The 19,435-nt window shown below is 38.2% G+C and overlaps 1 protein-coding gene across 7 annotated transcripts in view; it reads left to right on the top strand.

Moving 5' to 3' along the window:
• Positions 1 to 19,435, top strand: part of rbms3 (RNA binding motif single stranded interacting protein 3) — a 958,643-nt gene that overhangs the window by 438,714 nt on the left and 500,494 nt on the right. The window contains exon 1 of one of the 7 annotated variants that reach the window (XM_062958207.1): positions 16,885 to 19,227. The exons of the other annotated variants lie outside the window; for them this stretch is intronic. The gene's annotated coding sequence lies outside the window, so the exon portion shown is untranslated. Of the gene's footprint in view, positions 1 to 16,884; positions 19,228 to 19,435 lie in introns of those variants that run through there. 7 annotated transcript variants of the gene reach the window in all.

Raw genomic sequence — 19,435 nt, 5'->3', positions numbered from 1 at the left:
TGTAAAACCTGGAAGTAACCGGGTTAAAAGGGGTGGGAGTGGAGTGGCTAAATGACATTTAGCCAAAATGTAAGAGTGCAAAAGCTGGGCTGCAGTTAAACATCAAGAAAACCAAGATTATGGCAACCAGACTGATTGATAACTGGCAAATAGAGGGAGAAAACATGGAGGCAGTGAAAGACTTTATATTTCTAGGTGCAAAGATCACTGCAGATGCAGACCGCAGCCAGGAAATTAGAAGATGTCTTCTACTTCGGAGGAGAGCAAATGATAAAATAATGAAAAGCAGAGACATCACACTGGCAATGAAGGTCTGCATAGTTAAAGCAGTGATATTTCCCATAGTAACCTATGGATGTGAGAGCTGGACCATGAGGAAGGCTGAGCGAAGGAAGATAGATGCTTTTGAACTTTGGTGCTGAAGGAAAATCCTGAGAGTGCCTTGGACCACAAGAAAATCCAACCAGTCCATCCTCCAGGAAATAATGCCCAGCTGCTCACTGGAGGGAAGGATATTAGAGGCAAAGATGAAGTATTTTGGCCACATCATGAGAAGACAGGAAAGCTTGGAAAAGATCATGATGCTGGGGAAAATGGAAGGAAAAAGGAAGAGAGGCCAACCAAGGGCAAGATTGATGGATGGTATCCTTGAAGTGACTGGCTTGACCTTGAAGGAACTAGGGGCGGCAACGGCTGACAGGGAGCTCTGGCGTGGACTGCTCCATGAGGTCACGAAGAGTCGGAAACGACCGTGTGATTGAAGAAGAAGATTGAAGAAGAAGTAGGAGAATTGGGTTGAGAGTTAAAAATCAAATTTTTAAAAAGTGTGCTTAAAATCCGATTCAGTTAAAAAAAAAAACACCTTTTGCATAACTGCATATTCCTATAGACATGTAAAACATGTGCTTTCCTTACCCCCCCCCCCCCCGGTGTAATGCAGGTGGATATTTTAAAAGCCTGAAACAGCTGATCAACTGATTGGACTGTCAAACAGACACACAGGTGATTCAAGGAAAGCACAAATGGAAAGCAATTAGATTTCTTGAACAGAGGCTGAATTAACAATTGGGGAAAGAGAGATCTGATGTAAATCTGCTTGTGTTTATATTAAGATATTTGTAAGTGTGCATATATGGTCAGGTGCATAACATAGGGATTTAAAAAAAAAATCTGCTGGATGCCCCCCATCTGTCCTCCATCTTGATCTCCTTCAAAGGAAGGTGTGAGAACGGCAGGGGACCATTTCCCAGGACTGATAGGTCAATGTGTGGATTTTTTGACTCAGTTATATGACTAGGATGTTGGCACTGCCTGGAAGCGCCCTAACTGTGCATCTACACTATAGATTTATTCCAGACCAGCACAACTTTAAATGCCATGATGCAGTGCTATAGAATTGTGAGAGTTGTAGTTTGTTGGATACTTCATTGTTAAATTGGCTGGACTTCTCTCTTTTCTAGGAAACCGGATTAGATAATCTCTATCATCCCTTGCTGCTCTGACTCCTTGAAATGACCCTTACATGTAAGAAAGGTGTGTGTATGTGTGTGTGTGTGTGTGTTTATGGTCCTGCACTTCGCTTGTAAACCAACTGCCGTACATTATCTTTTCATAGGTTTCACAGTCCTTGATAGAAAATTCTTGGAAAGTGTGAGGAATTGCATTAGTGTGTGGGGTGGAAAAGTCTTGTTGCATAAATAGTTGATACCAATGACTCTTAGATAGAATCATAGAGTTGGAACAGAACACATTGGACATCAAATCACTCTTCCTGCCATGTAGGACCCAAGCTTATTCATTATGGGACAAAATCAAAATCGTTTGTCAAACTCAGAATACAATCAATTAGAAAGTATAGTTAAGGCCCTACTACCATATAATGCAGTTTGAAGCCAACTGTAGTCACAAAACATACATTGCCAATGAGCACTGCAGCATGCATCTAAGGGTATACCGTGCAATAAAAAAGTCCTAAGAAGTCTGAGTTCTGCCAAAAATATTATGCAGCTGATCCCTGTATATCCCAGATTCTGGGTGAATCTGGTTCTGTAAAATGTGTTAGTGGCAGATAAAATTGCCCACCCGAAAGAATTTACAAGGCAAGGAAACTTGTTCTGCAAACCCTTACCTTTGTGCGTAGTATGCATAAGTATGAGTAATCCAGCTGAAATTGTACTACTGTTGGCAACCAACCAACAGTGAGGCTGCCAGCTTTGCAATTTTATTGCAAGTCTTTTTGTATGTAGGTTTTTTCTCCAGAGCTGTAAGAGAGATTTCTTGTGAAACACACATGATAGAAATTCTCTTGGTAAAAATTTAAATGTGATTGTTTGACAAGGGTGTGATTATTTTAAAAGTATGTTTGGTAATAGTTGCTGAATCAAGACATTTTATTCCTTAATAGTTCCTTCTGCATTGGTGGCTAAAGATTGTGTGTGTGTGTTTATGTGTGTAGACACCCTATGTGTGTATGTATGTATGTATGTATGTATGTATGTATGTATGTCATTATAATGTAGGAGCCCCTGGTGGCACAATGAGTTAAACCCTTGTGCCGGCAGGACTGCTGACTTGTAGGTTGGGTTGCTGACTTAGAATCATAGAATCATAGAATAGTAGAGTTGGAAGAGACCTCATGGGCCATCCAGTCCAACCCCCTGCCAAGAAGCAGGAAAGGTTGCTGGTTTGAATCCGGGAAGAGCACGGAGGAGCTCCTTCTGTCAGCTCCAGGTCCCCATCCGGGGACATGAGAGAAGCCTTCCATAAGGATGGTAAAAACATCAAACATCTGGGCATCCTCTGGGCAACGTCCTTGCAGACGGCCAATTCTCTTGCACCGGAAGCCAATACAATTTCTCAAGTCGCTTCTGACACACACACACACACACACACACACACACACAAAACCTTCATGTACACATGTGCATTTTTGGATCTCTTGTTCTTGAATCTCTGTTCCTCAGTCTAACCATTCAAAATGGATCAAGATTTCTATAGGCTAGAGGAACAGAGTTACAGAACCAAGTAGTTAGGGAAGTGGTGACCTCAGCTGCATCCAGTGTGGACATGTGCTACCTTTCAGATATTCACTTACATGCATTAACTGGAAGAATCCTTTTCAGAAACTATAATGAAAATGGCATGGAAGGAGAGCTTGGTTTATAAATTTGGGGCATATTGGGTTGGGACACATCATGGTCCCTTAAGAGGAGCTATGTTGCAGCAACCAATCCTTATCTAGCCAACAGTGGCAGGACATGGGTGCAATAGAACAAGAGATTGAAAGAATGCCTGTATTTTTTCCCCAGGTAGTAGGGGACTATTATAGTTCCATTGGGAACTACAAATGAAAATTTTGCACAGTATTGTCTTGGTATTTTATGTCCTGAGGCTTGCATTGGTATTTTTCTGTGAAGGAGAACACATTTTTTTTGTTCAAAACCTATTTTCTGCACAGAAGATGGTTAATGCACAGAAGATTAGGACAGGGAAAAATAGTATCCATATCACATTGGAAATTAATTTTTTAAAATCTCAAAGTTAACCTGAAAGGCTGGTAGAGCAGAATACCAGAGAGAGGAAAAAACTGGATGACAATTTCTCATACTTGTGTAATCATGCCCTCAGCCCATCCAATGTAAACTTTGTGAATGAATGGATTATTATTGACAAATACAAAATGGCTGAAAATTAAGTATTTAGCTATGCATTCTTATGAGAGATCATCATCTTATAGAGAGAAGGAAGACTATCTGTTGTTGCCTGGTGGTATTTGCTGTCAATATTCCATTTCTACCCTCATCACTTGGATTACTTTCTGCTACAATGTTTTCCTCAGTAAATGCTATTCTTCTTGCACTATAACTATTGCCAGGAATTTTTTTTTGGTAACATTTATGTTCTCTTCCATATTTTCCTTCCCCTTCCCACCCCATCCCATCTCCTTTTCATGCAGGGATTTTCATTGGCTCTGTGGGAAAGGAATCAATGTATTTGTGTGCATGCATTTGTGCAATGTGCTGGGCTAGCAGTGAGGATCTTTTCACTATGCATCTATTGAACTGCAGCTCTCTCTCTCTCTCTCTATATATATATATATATATATATATATTCACCTAGATATTGGACACCCACCTCAGCTTGTTGGAAATTGTAAACTACTCTATGCTTATGCTTTTAATGTCCCCTCGTTTATTTTGTAATTGTGGAATTTTATCATGGTAAATTGTGTAATGTGTTAGATTATGTTTATTCAAATTTAAATTTTTGTTATTTTTGGTTTAGTTTATAGGTTTATATGGAGATTGTTGTGTTCATTGTTTTTGGTTTGATTAGTTGTTCGTCTGTTTGGAATTAAATGTTTGCCATTTTGTCAATTGATGGAAACTGCCCTGAGTCTCCTCGAGGAGATAAGGCGGGTTATAAATAAAGTATTATTATTATAGTATTATTATATATAAATAATCACAGGGGAGAAATCCACCAGAAATGTCAGGATGACCTTCCCATTCCCCTCCCCCTCCCTGTTTTGTTCTTCATTCTTTCCTGCGTGAATTTTGTTTGGATTTTTGAACAGGAAATCCCTGAATCATTTTTCTTTAGCTGCATGCCTACAGAGCTGCACAGCTGAAAATAACCACAGAATTTATTTTTAAACAGCTGCAATGGTGTGCCATGGGCTTCTGGACAAGTGCAATGTGACTTCCCATTTCACCTTGAATTGCAAAACTCTGCATTCGTCTGTGATGCTGTTTCATACGCAGAATAGTTATTGTGCTATGTGTTCATTAATGCTATATTTCCAATGCAGCAATTGGTTTATGAAAAAAGGTTCCTGATATAGTGATGCTTCAACAATGACAGGGATCCAGTGTAACCATCACCTTGTTTTTAATGATTCAGAGGACTTTTCATCTTTTAAAACTTGCCAATGATAAACGTGCAAACATTCTGTGATTTTTTTTTAGAAATACATAAAATGTTGGGAATTTTGCAGCAATAGGAAAAGCTTCAGCCTGTCATTTGTTTGTGAGATATGCACAATACTCATCGGGATAATATGAGAAGACAATTACAGATTTCATATTTTCATGAAAAAGAAGATGCCCCTCTTTTGTACTAATTTCTATCTCCTTACAAGGTCATTATGCAGTTCTGAGTGGGAAATATTAAAATTTTATCCACTGACCATATAATATAACCTTTCTATTAACATGTTAAAATAATTACAGTACCTACAACACATCTGGGAATGTTTCCTTAAATAGAAATTAAGCATGGTTGAAATATTAAATCAGTTAACCAGTTTTGATTGTAATCAACCAAGAATCCTACAACCTTCCTTGTATTTATTTACTAATTATTTATTTACTATATTTGTACCCCGCCCTTCTCAACCCTGAGGGGGACTCAGGGAGGCTTCACATATTGACACAATTCAATGCCGTAAAAAACAGACAGTTGGTAAAAACACATTAAAACAAAGAATTAAAACAATATAAAACAGTTACAACAATTACTAAAATCACATAATCAATTGTAGGGACCATCCAGGCAGGCCTTTAACCCGGGACCTGTCTTGGTTTTACCAGAGGCATTCAAATGATGCATCTGGTAAAACTGAATTAATTTGGGACAAAGCAGGTAGTTTCATGGAGCATTTAAAATAATCTGCCAGAGAGCTCCTTTACCCCACCAAACTACAAGCTTCAGGATTCCATACAATGCAGCTATGGCAGTGAAGTGGAACCATAGTACTATAATTGTGGAGACTTTCTTTTCATTCCCCAAATGATCTTACAAGCTTTCTTACCACAAAAAAATCAAAGAGTGAAGTTAGGACAGAAACTCCCACACATTCTGATAAGTATTCATACGTGTCTGACAGTTTCCGCTTAGCAAGCACTCGTGAATAACAGTCTCTTTTATTGGTAAACTGACAAAATGTCTTTGACATCAGAAACCTTCCGATGTTTCTGATGAGGAAAGAATAGCAAGAGTCCAGTGTTTTAACATGATCTTTACTTTTGGGCATGCCTTGCAAAACTAATAATGTGCATTGAAGGAGAAAAGCAACACTCTTGAAAGATATCTGAAAGATACATATTATCTAGTCTCCTGACATGGTGTGAAAACAGCTTTTTGCCCAGCTTGTCTATTTACCAAGATAAAAATCAAATCAAGGTTACTCATAATTAGAGATGGGCCATGGATGTGGTGCTTGGATCTGAATACAGATTAGGTTGAGGCTGTAGCTCAGATTTGAGATTTAATTATCATTTCTGTATTTGAGGCTGTAGTTCCCAAAAGCTTTTGACTCTTAAATCTTGGGCAAGTTTTTATATTTTCACAGTGGGCTGTTGTTTTTTATCCAGAACAGAAATGTCTATTACATTTCATGATAATGTCCTTCTCTTGGAACAACTGGAACATTTCAGTGATCCTTCTCTCTACATATGTAGTAAAATTGTCTTCCCAGGAATCCTGTCCATGAAAAGGGTGGGGCAATTTAGTGTGTGCAGCTATGGATGCAATCAATGAAAAAATATGGTTGTTGTATGTCTTTTGGGCTGTGTGGCCATGTTCTAGAAGTATTCTCTCCTGACGTTTTGCCCACATCTATGACAGGCATCCTCAGAGGCTGTGATGCATGGATAAACTAGGCAAGGAAAGGAAAAATATATGTATCTGTGGAGAGTCCAGGGTGTGGCAAGAGTCCTTTGTCACTGGGAAGCCAGCATTAATGTTTCAGTTAATCAATGAAAAAATGTTTCCGTACTCACTGCTAAATTGGGAAAGCACAGAGAATCGTTTCTAAAGTGTTTCTAAAATATTGTTAGGGATTTGTATTGTAACTATAATGATATAATGAATTCCACATTACTTTTTATTAATTGTGCAAGGGGGGAGGGAGTGCAACCCCCTTATTCTGCCAGGCAGGAAAAGCACAGTCAAACAGATGCCCATCCAGCCTTTGAGATAATAATAACAACACTACTAGGTAAACAATGAAGTTTTCTCAACTTTGCCTATCTCACAGGGTTGATTCAACTCCAAACAATCCCTTTTTTCTTGAAATCCCTTTAGAGAATGAACACAGAAGAAGAGGAGGAGGCACAAGGCAGTAAGCAGAATTCTTGGAAATTAAGTTTGGGAAGACGAAGACCTCTGTGGTAGAAAATTCAAAAGGCTCTGCCCTAAACTACATTTCCCAGAATTTTGCTCGCTTCTTGCGATAAAGCACTTGGGTTTTCCCTTTAAGTTGGAGAAGTTACTTTTAAAACGGAGGTGCTGCATTGCTTCCAGGTCAACAGTGCCAGAGAATTCAAAAGACCCTGCCTTAAACTACATTCCCCAGAATTCTGCTCGCTTCCTGTGTTAAAGCCTCAGTGTGAATGTGGTATCTGCCCCTCTCTCTGGTTCAGACATATGCGGAGGGGTTTTTTCCTTCCCGGCCATCCAGCCAAGCATCCCTCCCTTCCTGGCCCCCCTCGCTGCTGCCTTTGGGGAAAAAGTAGAGCTTCCTCCACTCCAGCCTCACCTCTTCCTCAGGGCTCTTTGAGGAAAACAAACCCAGCCCTTTTGAGGGAGAACCGGCACCCACGACAGCTATTTACAAGAGTTACAAAACTCATCCAAAAGTCATAGCTCAGTGTTTTGAATCTTAAAAGGTTTTTTTTGCATGTCTGCCCCTCCCATTTCTTAATATCAAAATGTATTAATTTAACAAAATTATACCACCTATGCGGCAGAAACAAATATTTTGCACATCTCTATTGTTTAATATCTATTTCCATATTGCTTGATTATATATATGGCCAACTTGCACTCTTTCCAGTCCCTTTCTCTTAACCCATTGCTTTCACTGTTGTGGACAAATAATTGAGCTGAGTTCAGCATTCATAATTTTTAGACATACTTTTGTGAGAATTATTTTGAGCCTGTATCCATAATGTTATTGAGCTGAGTCCCCATGAATGACCCCTTCCCCCATTTCTTTACATACAGACTGGATGGTGAACCTATTTGAGAGTTCCTCAGTAAATAAAACTTCCAACTGTGAAGCTTATTTTTATCAATGTTCCTGTATGCCCACCTTTTCCTTCTCCAACTCTGTCTAGCTGGATTTTTTTAGCAGAATTGGGTTTGGGGTGATGGTGAAGGAGGGGTGGAGAAACACAAACTTTCAGTGTTGGGTTTTCAGCAGTATGTCTACCGTAAAGAATGCAATAAAAAAACTTAAGATAGGAAAGAGTATCATAACACCCTCTGGAAATTGAAGAACTAGACAAAGGAATCAGATTTCCAAGAGTTTGTGGCTTCAGATAACAATGGCTTCTACAAATCTGAGCAACTGAAGACAGAAAAAAAATTGAGGAATCCTCTCCTCAGCAGGACTTGACAGGTGGTGAGAATGCACCCCTATCCTCAGAAGTTCACTGAAGACATAAAGAAAGGCTTCCTGGGAGCCAGTATTTATTAAATAGGAAACACTGTTTCTCCTGATGTCTAGAGGCAGCAACCTTTAAATCTACCAACAGCTTCCTGGAGTTTTTGATGTTTGCAACCATTCTCTTTCTGTGACTGGCAGTGCTCTTTGTGTTCATATACTTAATGACACTATCTTTGTTTATCTCCATCCTTCATCTCACTGGATTACCTGTGAAATTTGTTTTTCCAAGTCCCTGCTTTACAATTATTCATCTCTCAGGCTGCTTGATCACTGTAATAATTTAGGACAAAAGACAGGATTCTACATTCAACAAGCAAGGTGAACAGCAGCTGCCTCTAGAATCCCTTTCTGAGCACCCATGAACAGCAAAATAGAAAAAAAAGGAGAACGGATATGTCTATCTTGCTATCTCCATCCAACATGTTAAAAATGTAGTGCTAGACATTTGGCCACCAAAGTAGGAATAATGATAAAAGTGGAGATTGGTAAAAGCTGGGGGGAATAATCTCTGGATATATGTTCAAAAAAACCCTTACAGTGATCTCTAGAAGGTGGAAAATAATTTTTTTTACTTCTGCAAGACATACCAGGCCACGTTGTTGCATGTCACATGTACATATTGCTTTCAATAAAAAGCTACCTGACACATATTAAACTGTTCTTCTTTTTATGGTATAGAAACCCATATCTATTCTTTCCAGGTTATTCCCAGCTTACCTGTCCAAATGTATTTCCCTCTATGAACCACCTCAGACATTAAGATCATCTGGGGATGCCCTGCTCTTGTTCCCGCCTCCTTCACAGGCGCAATTGATGGGGATGAGAGATAGGGCCTTCTCAGTGGTGGCCCCTCGACTATGGAACTCCCTCCCCAGTGAAATCAGATCTGCCTCCTCTCTCCTGACCTTCAGGAAAAAACTTAAGGCATGGCTTTGGGACCAAGCTTTTGACAAGTAATTGGAGCAGTGCAATATGTAACTGTGAAACAATGTGATTGACAAATGGAGCAGCCCTGAATTATGTCTCGGATGGCGTGATTTTAATTGATGTTTTAATTGATGTTTTAATAATTCATGTTTTAATTATTGATTTTAATTGTAATTGTTTATTTGACATATGTGTGTATGACATCAAATTGTTGCCTGTTGTAAGGCTGCCTTGAGTCCCCTCCAGGGTTGAGAAAGGTGGGATATAAGTATGTTAAATAAATAAATAAAATTTCTGCTACTGATATGAATTGCTCTGTCAAAGAAGTAATCCTGAGGAACACATCTATTTCGTTAACTAATGTATACATGTATTAGAACAGAGAAGTGTCTGCTGGGATTTGATTTATAAGGCAGTGTTGTTGCAAAGCAAACCATTGTTATTTATGAACGAAAACCTGAGTTCAGATCAATACCCTAGCCATAAGTTTCTGTAGTGGTATAATTTTAATGCATGGGCTTATCATTGTGATACTTTGAGTTAGGTATAATCCTGTTATTCCACCAAAGGATGTGGGTGATCTTGCTATTTCTTTCTATTTTCTTATTTTTATTTTGCTTTTGCTTTTTTCCAGATGTGAGTCAGGTAACAAGTAACCATGTGAATGTGCTATGTATGTATCTGTGGAGGCATCTTTAAAAGTACAACTACAGAAGTCCATTTCAGGAAGCAACTTCTCAGAAATGGGGACAGGCATTAAAAGTGATGGGTTGTGTCTTTCATATCTTATTTGTCTGCATTTGATAGCCCACTGTTAGAAACAGAATGCTATGGTATGTTTTGTCTAAGAAGATACATTTTAAAGCAAGTTGATTTATGGTTTATTTTTCATGATCAGTAAGACTTTTACATCTTAATATGTGAACACAATTTGGATGTTCAAACTGGTTCCTTTTCAGGCTTGTCGATAATTGTAAGAGAGAAGGGTTAACAGCCCAGGAGACTAGATGGTATCTATCTAAATGCCTTTTTACATAATTTATATGTTGCTTGCTATAAAAAGATGATTTGGAAATGATTCAGTATGCCCATCAGGATTCATCCCATTCTCGGCAGTCTTATTAAATGCATACAGCCATGTCTCCCTATGAGACTCTCGTGCTGTGAAACTCATTAGAATAATAAATTAAGTTTCTATGTATACAGGCACATATTAAAAAATCAGGTGAAAACTGCCACTGTGTTTGCTCTACTTTTCATCCCTTTAGATCTAGACCAATTGTATAAAGAACCAGTTAAGTTCTTGAAGGGTTACATGAAAAATCCATAGAATGCATTGGGATAGAGATTAGGGAAGAATTTTGTTTGGTCTCCACTTTTAAGCAGACTTAATTCATACTTCCTGGGTTTATGGACAGACTGGAATACAGCTATCCTCTGATTTGTAAATTTCTCCAGACATTGCAATGCAGTTGTCAACTAAAGATTGCACACACAAAAAAGTGTAGGTTCAGAAAAAAATGTGAACAAAAGGCATGTTGAGCGGAATTGCATGAAAAAGAGACATAATTGAATGAATGTTTTTAATTAAAGTTTGCTATCAAAATCAGACATTGTCATAGAATCACAGAGTTGGAAGAGACCTTGTGGGCCATCCAGTCCAACCCCCTGCCAAGAAGCAGGAAAATTGCATTCAAAGCATCCCTTTTCACTGAATGTATACAAAACCAGCATGGACCAGAAGACGATTGGTTTGCTCTGCTCTACACTATATTTCAAAGGAAGGAACTGGCAAAACCACCTCAAAATATTCTTTGTCTAAGAAACCCCAATTAAATTTGTGGAGTCGCCATAACTTGAACAGCTACACACCAAAAATTGATATGCTCTCTTTTTTTCCCTCTTTCTTGCTATCTTAGAAAATTATAACATTTATAAGATATTGGGAACCACAATGTGAAAAAGAGCTAGGCACTGGAAAAGTAAAAGTTTTTTCCCATTCTAATTGGCTCATTAAGCATGCTAAATGAGAAATTCTAAGAATTATTACCTGAACTAGTATTTTTTTTAAGCTCTAAGGGGGAAAGTAATTATTTTTGCTAACATAGTTAGGGAACATGCACATTCACACAGTGATATGGATATGGGATTACTACAGAAGGACATATCTTGTTGGGCATCTGTTTGAAATGGACCCAAGATGGCAACACTAACAATGAATTTACATATAGATATATGTTTCTCTCTACTTTCTTCTAAAGACATACTCCTTTCTCCACTTCCATGCTTTTTCCATGTGTGCTTTTGTTGTTAATTTTGGTTGGATTGATGAATATTTAAAAGGCTATAATTTTCATATGGAGTGCATTGTTCACATGCATTCATCCATCAACTAAATCATGTTTGTACAGATTTATTTTAATGTATGTGTTTCCTATGCATAGTTTCCAGACGTGTACATTTTATCAGACGTGGTTTACGTGAAATGTGCAATTTCTAAATGTTGCACATCTGGTCTACATCTATTCCAGGTGGTGTGGACTGGGAAATCTGCAGAAAATAAAAATTAAGAATCTATCCTGCAGATTCTCTCATGTCCCTGGAGCCATATGACGAGAAGCACCTGGACAATCCATGTGTTGGGCTACTATAATGCAGTCACTTTGGACAACAGAATCCAGCTCATTTTCCTCTTTTACATTTAATCAGGGACTTCCGTTTATAGTTTGTATTTTTAATTGCCTGCCCTCCATGAAGGACTTGTAAGGAAACACTAATCTCTGTATGTCACTAAGAGATGGGACATAGGGGTAAGGAGGCTGGTCACAGATGTAATTTTTGACTTTTTGCCTAAGGTATAAAACATGCCATAAGAGTGGGTTGAGCACTGGATTTTGATTCTGGAAACCAGGGTTCAAATCCTTTCTTAGCCATGGAAACACACTGAGTGACGTTGAGCAAATCCCTGTGTCTCAGCCTCAGAAGAAGGCATAGGCAAATACCCTTTGAACAAATCTTGCGAAAAGCCCCATGATAGGATCATCTTAGAAATCATCATAAGTCAGAAATGACTTGAAGGCACACAACAGCAACAAAAATGTCATTTGATAGCATGGATCCAATTCAACAAATCTGATATTCTGTTAAGCTTTTTGCCCATTTTTTAAAAAAATAATTGAGTATACTTTTCCCAGTTTATGTTTAGAAGAATTATACAGAAGAAAATAAAGCTGTGAATTTGCAGACTGTTAATCCTTGGCAGGCAGTGAGATAATTATAGTTGTGGAAGGTTATACAAATATGCCAAAGGTGTTCAGCCAAGTGATAGCTCAGCAGTTTTCTAGTAGGCTATGACATTCATTGGATTAATTCAGCTTAGTTAGTACAGTATATTGTTTTCAGAATAATTTTATTTTCACACTGTGTAGTTATGAAAATAATACAATTTAAGACAAAGGAACTACTTTCTCATATTCTTCCACATTCAAGCCAAGGGTCCCAACCTCATCTGCTCCTTAGCCTACCCTGGGCAAAACACCAGTTATGGGTAAGGGGTAATGGAGGAAGTTTAATTTCTATACAAAGGTATTTGCATATGTGTTGTACTTAGGCATTAGCAATGAGATGAAAAGCCAGAAAAGCATGAGGATTGGTAAGAGAAAAGGTGGATCCATGCCCATTGTGCCATTAGGAGCAAAGTAAAACTCATTAGCATTCTTGCATGAGTACTGGCAATAGCAGTGGCACAGGGCCTGGAAAACAATGCTACTTAGGGGCTGGCATTGCTTGAACTTTTTAAGAGCCTCAGGACCAATACTTTTGAGAAAAAATCCCATATTTCATGCATGCTGTAGGTAAAGCCATGTGATTTAAGATCTCTAGTACAAATGATGATAACTGCTTGACTCACTTTACTGTCTGCCTGCTCACTGACAAATGTTTATCCTTTTCTCTGGGTTGCCACAGCTAAATTCTGGACCCATTTACCCATGTTGCCTTCTTGCTTCTTTCCACAATTTATTACTTGAGAAATGGTTCATGGGAATTGCTTGTCTGCCTTGCCTTTATGGTGTTGTAAGAACCCACCTCTTGACATCTCAAGGGCCTTTCTCTAGAAATTCACAAGGACCAACTCTCTGGTTTAGGGTTCTGGAATAGAAACATTGGGGAATGGGATGTAGTTGGCTTGTCAAGCCACAGACAATTCAGTGGTAATCTCATGCATGTTTCCATCTTCCATTCGACAGGGCTGCTGTCAGTGTATATGTGTACATGGCTTGTTATACATGGAATGTTCAACAATTATACACTGCACACACAGATTACTGATCTGTGTACAATGTGATAATGTTAATCACATTGTGTATACATTTTACCTCATAATTAGAATCTATTGGGAAGAATTCCTTTGACCTTGAATCACTTTTTTAAAACCAGTGCTTTCCTGGAACAATATGAATGCTAGACTCATAATGGTGTCATAGTCTAGGTGGAAGTAATCTGTTTCACTTATAGTTTGATGACCTTTCTTTATTTATCCAAATATCAATGATTTCTGTAGCTTTAGTTATGAACAGTCTTTCTTTGTTACCCATGATAAAATTGCTTAGAAAAAGAAGAAGAAACAGTAAGCAGGAAGCATTGTTTTAAAATCACTCGCACATAAAAATTTCTGCAGAGAAATTTCATTTTGTCCCCTCTGGCAATACATAATTGTGAAACCCATTCTGATACGAGAGAATGTGCACAAAAAAAACATGTGTCACTCAAAAACAAGATATAAATGCCTCTACATTTGATATTGTCTTCCTCTGACTTTTTCAGTATGCTTAGGAATGACCCTTTACTGATGGACGAAAATGCTATCTCAGTTTTGAATCAGAGATGGACAAATATTCTGTTTAATATTCTATTAAGAAGATGCATTATTTTTGTTACTGATAATCACATCCAAAATGCAGATATTCACAAGCATTCTGATGGTTAAGTAAAAAAAGTATTTGAATTTGCACACATTTTGAATTTGTCAACCACCTTGAAATGTAAAGCTAGGAAAAATCAGGTTATAAGGTCATCATCATGGTCATCTTTGTCATCATTATCACCATTGTAATAATAATTCTGTCCATAGCATCCCAAAGATATTCTGTAGTAACTCAAAGGAAACAGCACCCCCTTGATACTGTTCAATTTACAATGTATTCCAATTTGGCATAAAGCCAGGCTTGGCCCAAAGTTTTTGTAATCTGAGGCCAAATGGTAAAATTGTGCTTTCCCTTTCCATACTTTGTTACCTATCATCTTGTTATACAAGATGACTAGATTACCAATCGGTTCTTATTTTGGAACAGGTTCTTGTGAGGGTAAGGCTGGTTTAACCTTGACCCCTAATCTTGTGAGGCCACTCTACGTAAACTCATGTTTAGCACTGGAAAAAATTCTACCAGCACTAAAGTCATTTTATATGCAAAAATGGCTACTTAAACAAGTAAGAGTTTGAAAGAATAGATCTTATCAAGTTATAGTTTAATTACTAGACTGTCTTCTAAACACCTCTATTAGGCCTGTGTGATTAATGAAAAAATGTTTCAACACCCATTAGTAAATTGGGGTGCAGTGCAAATTGTTTGTAAAGTGTTTCTAAAATATCATAAGGGGTCCATATTGTAACTACAATGATATAACAATTTTTGTAACTTTTTCATTGTGTACTTGCGCAAGTGGGGAAGCTTCCGGTGCTCCTTTCTCCCTCATTTTCGAGCTATCAGGATGAAACTTGTGACAATTGTAGAACACATTTATTACTGTGCCCCTCCCCCCAAGTTTCAGAATGTTTAACACATCCTCTGATTTTTGGGAAATCTGAAAAGTTTTTTTGAACAACATTTCTTTTTAAAAAAAAACTACAAGAGCTATCTTCTTGAAATTCTATTTTCAATGATACAACATAACCAGAGCATCATTCCCCCCAAGTTTCAGAAAGGTTAGCCCGTACGCTGATTTTAGGGAATTTTAACCAACATAAACTTAACAGTACTATTTTATTGGAAGACCCTAGGGGCCATCCAGTCCAACCCCCTTCTGCCAGGCAGGGAAAACACATTCAAACCAACTCCAGCAGATGCCCATTCAGCCATTGAAATGATGATGATGATGATGATGATGATGATGATGATGATGATGATGATGATGGGAAACCTACTAGGTAAACTTTGGAGTTACTGCCTTTCAACTTTGTCTACTTCACAGGGTTGATTCAACTCTGAACAATCCCCCTTTATCTTGAAATCTCTTTAGAGAATGAATACAAAACTTTCATGGAAATTCTGGGAAATGTAGTTTGGAAAGGTGAGGACTCGTGGCAGAGAATTCTAAAGGTCCCACCCTAAACTACATTTCCCAGAATTCTGCTTGCTTCAGAATGCCGGGGCTGCCCGCATGTTAAAGCCTCAATGTGATGAATGTGATCTTTGGCTGTCTCTGGGCTGGCCATATGCTGGATAGACTTCTTCTCTGCCTGGCCATCCAGCCAAGCATTTCTCCTGCCCACTTGCCCTGCCCCTCCACTGCCCTCTTTGTGGAAAGAGCAGGGCTTCTCCCTTGACTCTGAACCTTACCATCCTCCTTAGAGCCCTTTGGGGCAACCAAACCCAGCCCTTTCGGGGTAGAAACGGCACCCATGATGGGAGACTGGAGCCACTTGCGACACTTACATAACTCTTCTGAAAAGTCATAGATCAGTGTTTTGAATTTTACGTTTTTTGTGTGGGCACTGCCCACGTTTTTTAATATTGCATTGTATGTATGAATCTCACAAAATAAATCCAACATACGATACACAAACAACTTTTTGCACAGCCCTAATCTCTATATAGGATTGCAAGACAAGACAAAATTTGAGCTTTCCAGATTTTCTAGTATGGACAACTAGGGATGTGAAGAATATTTTGTATTGAGAAAGTCTGTCTCAATATATGAAAAAATCAATTAAATTGTTTTAACTGCTTGAAGGGTTTTTTATAATAAAATGCTGGACTTTTTTGGAAACATGGTGTAAAAATTGAGATGATTTTACACAAAGTAAAACACATTTACGTAGAAACCACTATACACAAGGGCATTGTGTGTCCAAAAATATGTGTTTGCAAAAAGCTTTTTTTCAATTTTGTTTTGCTAAAAGTTCCCAAACTGTGAAAAGGCATCAGATAATTCAAAGCGAAATAAAACTGATCAATAAAAGAAAACCCAAACCCCAATGTCAAAATCTCAGCCTTTGGGGAGAGCATTTTTCAATTTATTCATTCTTGAACTTAAAAATGAACTAGGTGAAGCTTTCCTTTCCCTTATGTGAAATATGAACAAAATCCAACTGTGTCTTCATTTATTGACTTGAATATAAATGGTAGACCACAGAATTTGCATTGCCAGGATGGTGAGGTATGTGTTAAGCAGGATTTTCACAGAACAACTTCTCCAAACCCAATGACTCTGGAGTTGGTTAGTATGTGAGAGCTAGAGAGTGAAGCCACAGAATGAGTGTGCCCACTGTGGTGTGCCATGCTTTAAAGACCATCCCACAATTAATGAGAAAAGCTACAAGCCTTTCCACACTGGCATTTTTTCCAGCACTGTGTGGGCAACAGCCTTTCAAAGGGATGGTATCCCATGTTGAAAGTTATTACTATCACTGTGGTGATATATCTATATATCTTTTGTCTTGTGCCCCAGTTTCCTTTCTTTTCCCTGTGTTAAATTCCCCTATGTTTGAAATAAACCACCTGTATATATATATGTTCTGAATGTTGGAGAGAACAGGGAAAAGATAGATGAGACTTGTTAAGAAGGAAAAAACAACCAAACCATTGAGCATTGTTAGGTGTAGTCTTTGAATGCCTGGAATTGTGCACCACATCATGGGAGGCAAATCACCTTAAAAGAGAGTAACTTCTCTTCCCTTTACTCATTTCAGCAAAGGAGGCCTGGTTGGATTTTTGACAGGTGGTAGGGAAAGTTTGATTAATTGACTTATCTAGGAGGGGAGGAGGAAGGGAGGGAAAGAGAGAGTGGGGCGAGAGAGAAAGAGAGAGAAATGTAACAGTCAGCAGTCTGTTCCTCTCCCCTGATATAGCTTTTCTTATAACAGAGCAGTCAAATGACATCCACATTTTCTCCTTCCTGCTATCTAATGAGTTTATGCTGAGGCTGTGGATCTACTTTGCAGCACATTAATAGTCTTATAACAGAAAAATAAGCCCTGCTTAACATTCAGTTAAGCAGCATATAGATATTAGCATATAGATATAGATATTCAAAGATGAGAATAATGTTTTCATAAATCCTACAATCCGATAATTTGAATTTCTTGCTCTTTGTTGTTATTGTTGCTGTTGTTATTTCCTCTATCAGTATTTGTTCTAAACATTTTTGGTTTGTGCTTTTTGACAATGTGATTTTGTATCTAAATATTGTTGTTACAGAAGCATGCAAATACTGGCATGTAATACCCAAAGCTTAAAAGTTGTTCCCACATCTTTGAAAAAAAAAAAATCAATCTTCCTCTGGCCTGGTTGGACACTATGTACAACCCACTAAAAACATGGTTAAAAGCACCAGGGAAGTAGGAATGTAAATCACCAAGATGGAAGTGTAATTCATCTGAAATGGCTGTATTTGAGTACCTGGACGGTTATAACTTACACTATTACAGCAACATTGTTTTGGTTTTTGAAACATAACAAATGACACAGAAAATAGTGTTTGACCAGTGGCATACAAGAAGCAATCCATAGTATATGGATTTGTTCAATGGCATTTAAAGGACCTTGATTAAAATTCAGTCCAGACTGGAATGATGAGAAGACTGTTTACTTGAAGGCTGTTTGAAGCCATAAGTTGCACTGCAGACAGGGACCATAGGGATGCATAGATTGAAACAGTTTTTACCTTGCAGGTCTGGAAACTAGCTGTCAGGAGCATCTGACATTTTAAAAGAGGGGTATAAAAATTCTTGAGCAGTATGACTGCTGTGGCGGCTGCAGCTTATGAGTTTTCGTTTGCATTGTTATGCAAGTTAATGGCTCCGCATCAAAGATCAAGGCAATAATAACCATCTTGTTTGCTGGCTCTGTGTTCCTTCTGGAATTATTGCAGATGTTATGCTACAGATACTCCTTCCCCCTTTTTGGGGATAAGTGGTGTGCATCTGCAAGCATATAATGTAAAGCAGACAGCTCTTTTGTTCGGTCTCCGTGCACACACTACAACAAAATACCTTTTCTTTATGGCAGAGGATAAAATAATTAGATCATGGTTCACCATAGCAGCACGGCACCATTTTCTTTTTAAGAACAAGTCGCATTTCTGTCGTGAGCCCAAGATTTGGAACAAAGGAGATCCAACTTTGCCAACTGCCATTGTTTTGCTTGTATCCTACAAGCAGAGGCATGTGTGACCAATTGGAAAAGAACATTATGAATATTGTAGAATAAAATACTTTGAAGAAATCATTTTGTGTTTAGTCTAGATTGCAGAGCAGTTTCTTCATAAATCAGATAAAGATTCCAACATTTTGTGAGAATGAATGTGGAGTTTATTTGTTCTCTTTCTTTCTTAAAAAAGGAAATGTGGCAGCATACTGTGCTTCAGATGCCACAAAGATTAACATGTTGATCTGGTGATTTTTTCTCTCTCTTGCATCTGGCTGTGGGGTTTTTCTTCCATGCTAGTGTTGTGTATGCAAGTTAGAGTGATTCCTCAAGGATTAAAGATTCTGGAATTGTCATGAGGAAACTTAAATCTCTGGTGGCAAAGTGGAATGGAAATATATTTACAACATCCAGAAGCATCAGGTTTTTTTTTAAATAGTTTTTATTAATTTTGACAAAACAAAACACATTGGGGATGGGGGGAAAGGAGAAACAAAAGGAAAGGAGGGGGGAAGGGGAGGTGGAAAGTGAGGGAAGGAAAGAGAAGGTTTTGACTTTGATAAGGGAGGGGTATGTAGATAGGGCTAATGGGGAGGAAGGAAGGGGAAGGGAAGGGAGAAGGGAGTTTGGG

This window comes from Anolis carolinensis, chromosome 6 (genome assembly GCF_035594765.1).
Source record: "Anolis carolinensis isolate JA03-04 chromosome 6, rAnoCar3.1.pri, whole genome shotgun sequence".
Classification (NCBI taxonomy): domain Eukaryota; kingdom Metazoa; phylum Chordata; class Lepidosauria; order Squamata; family Dactyloidae; genus Anolis; species Anolis carolinensis.
Note: the sequence above shows the minus strand (reverse complement) of the source record. Positions and strands in the feature narration are given on the sequence as shown.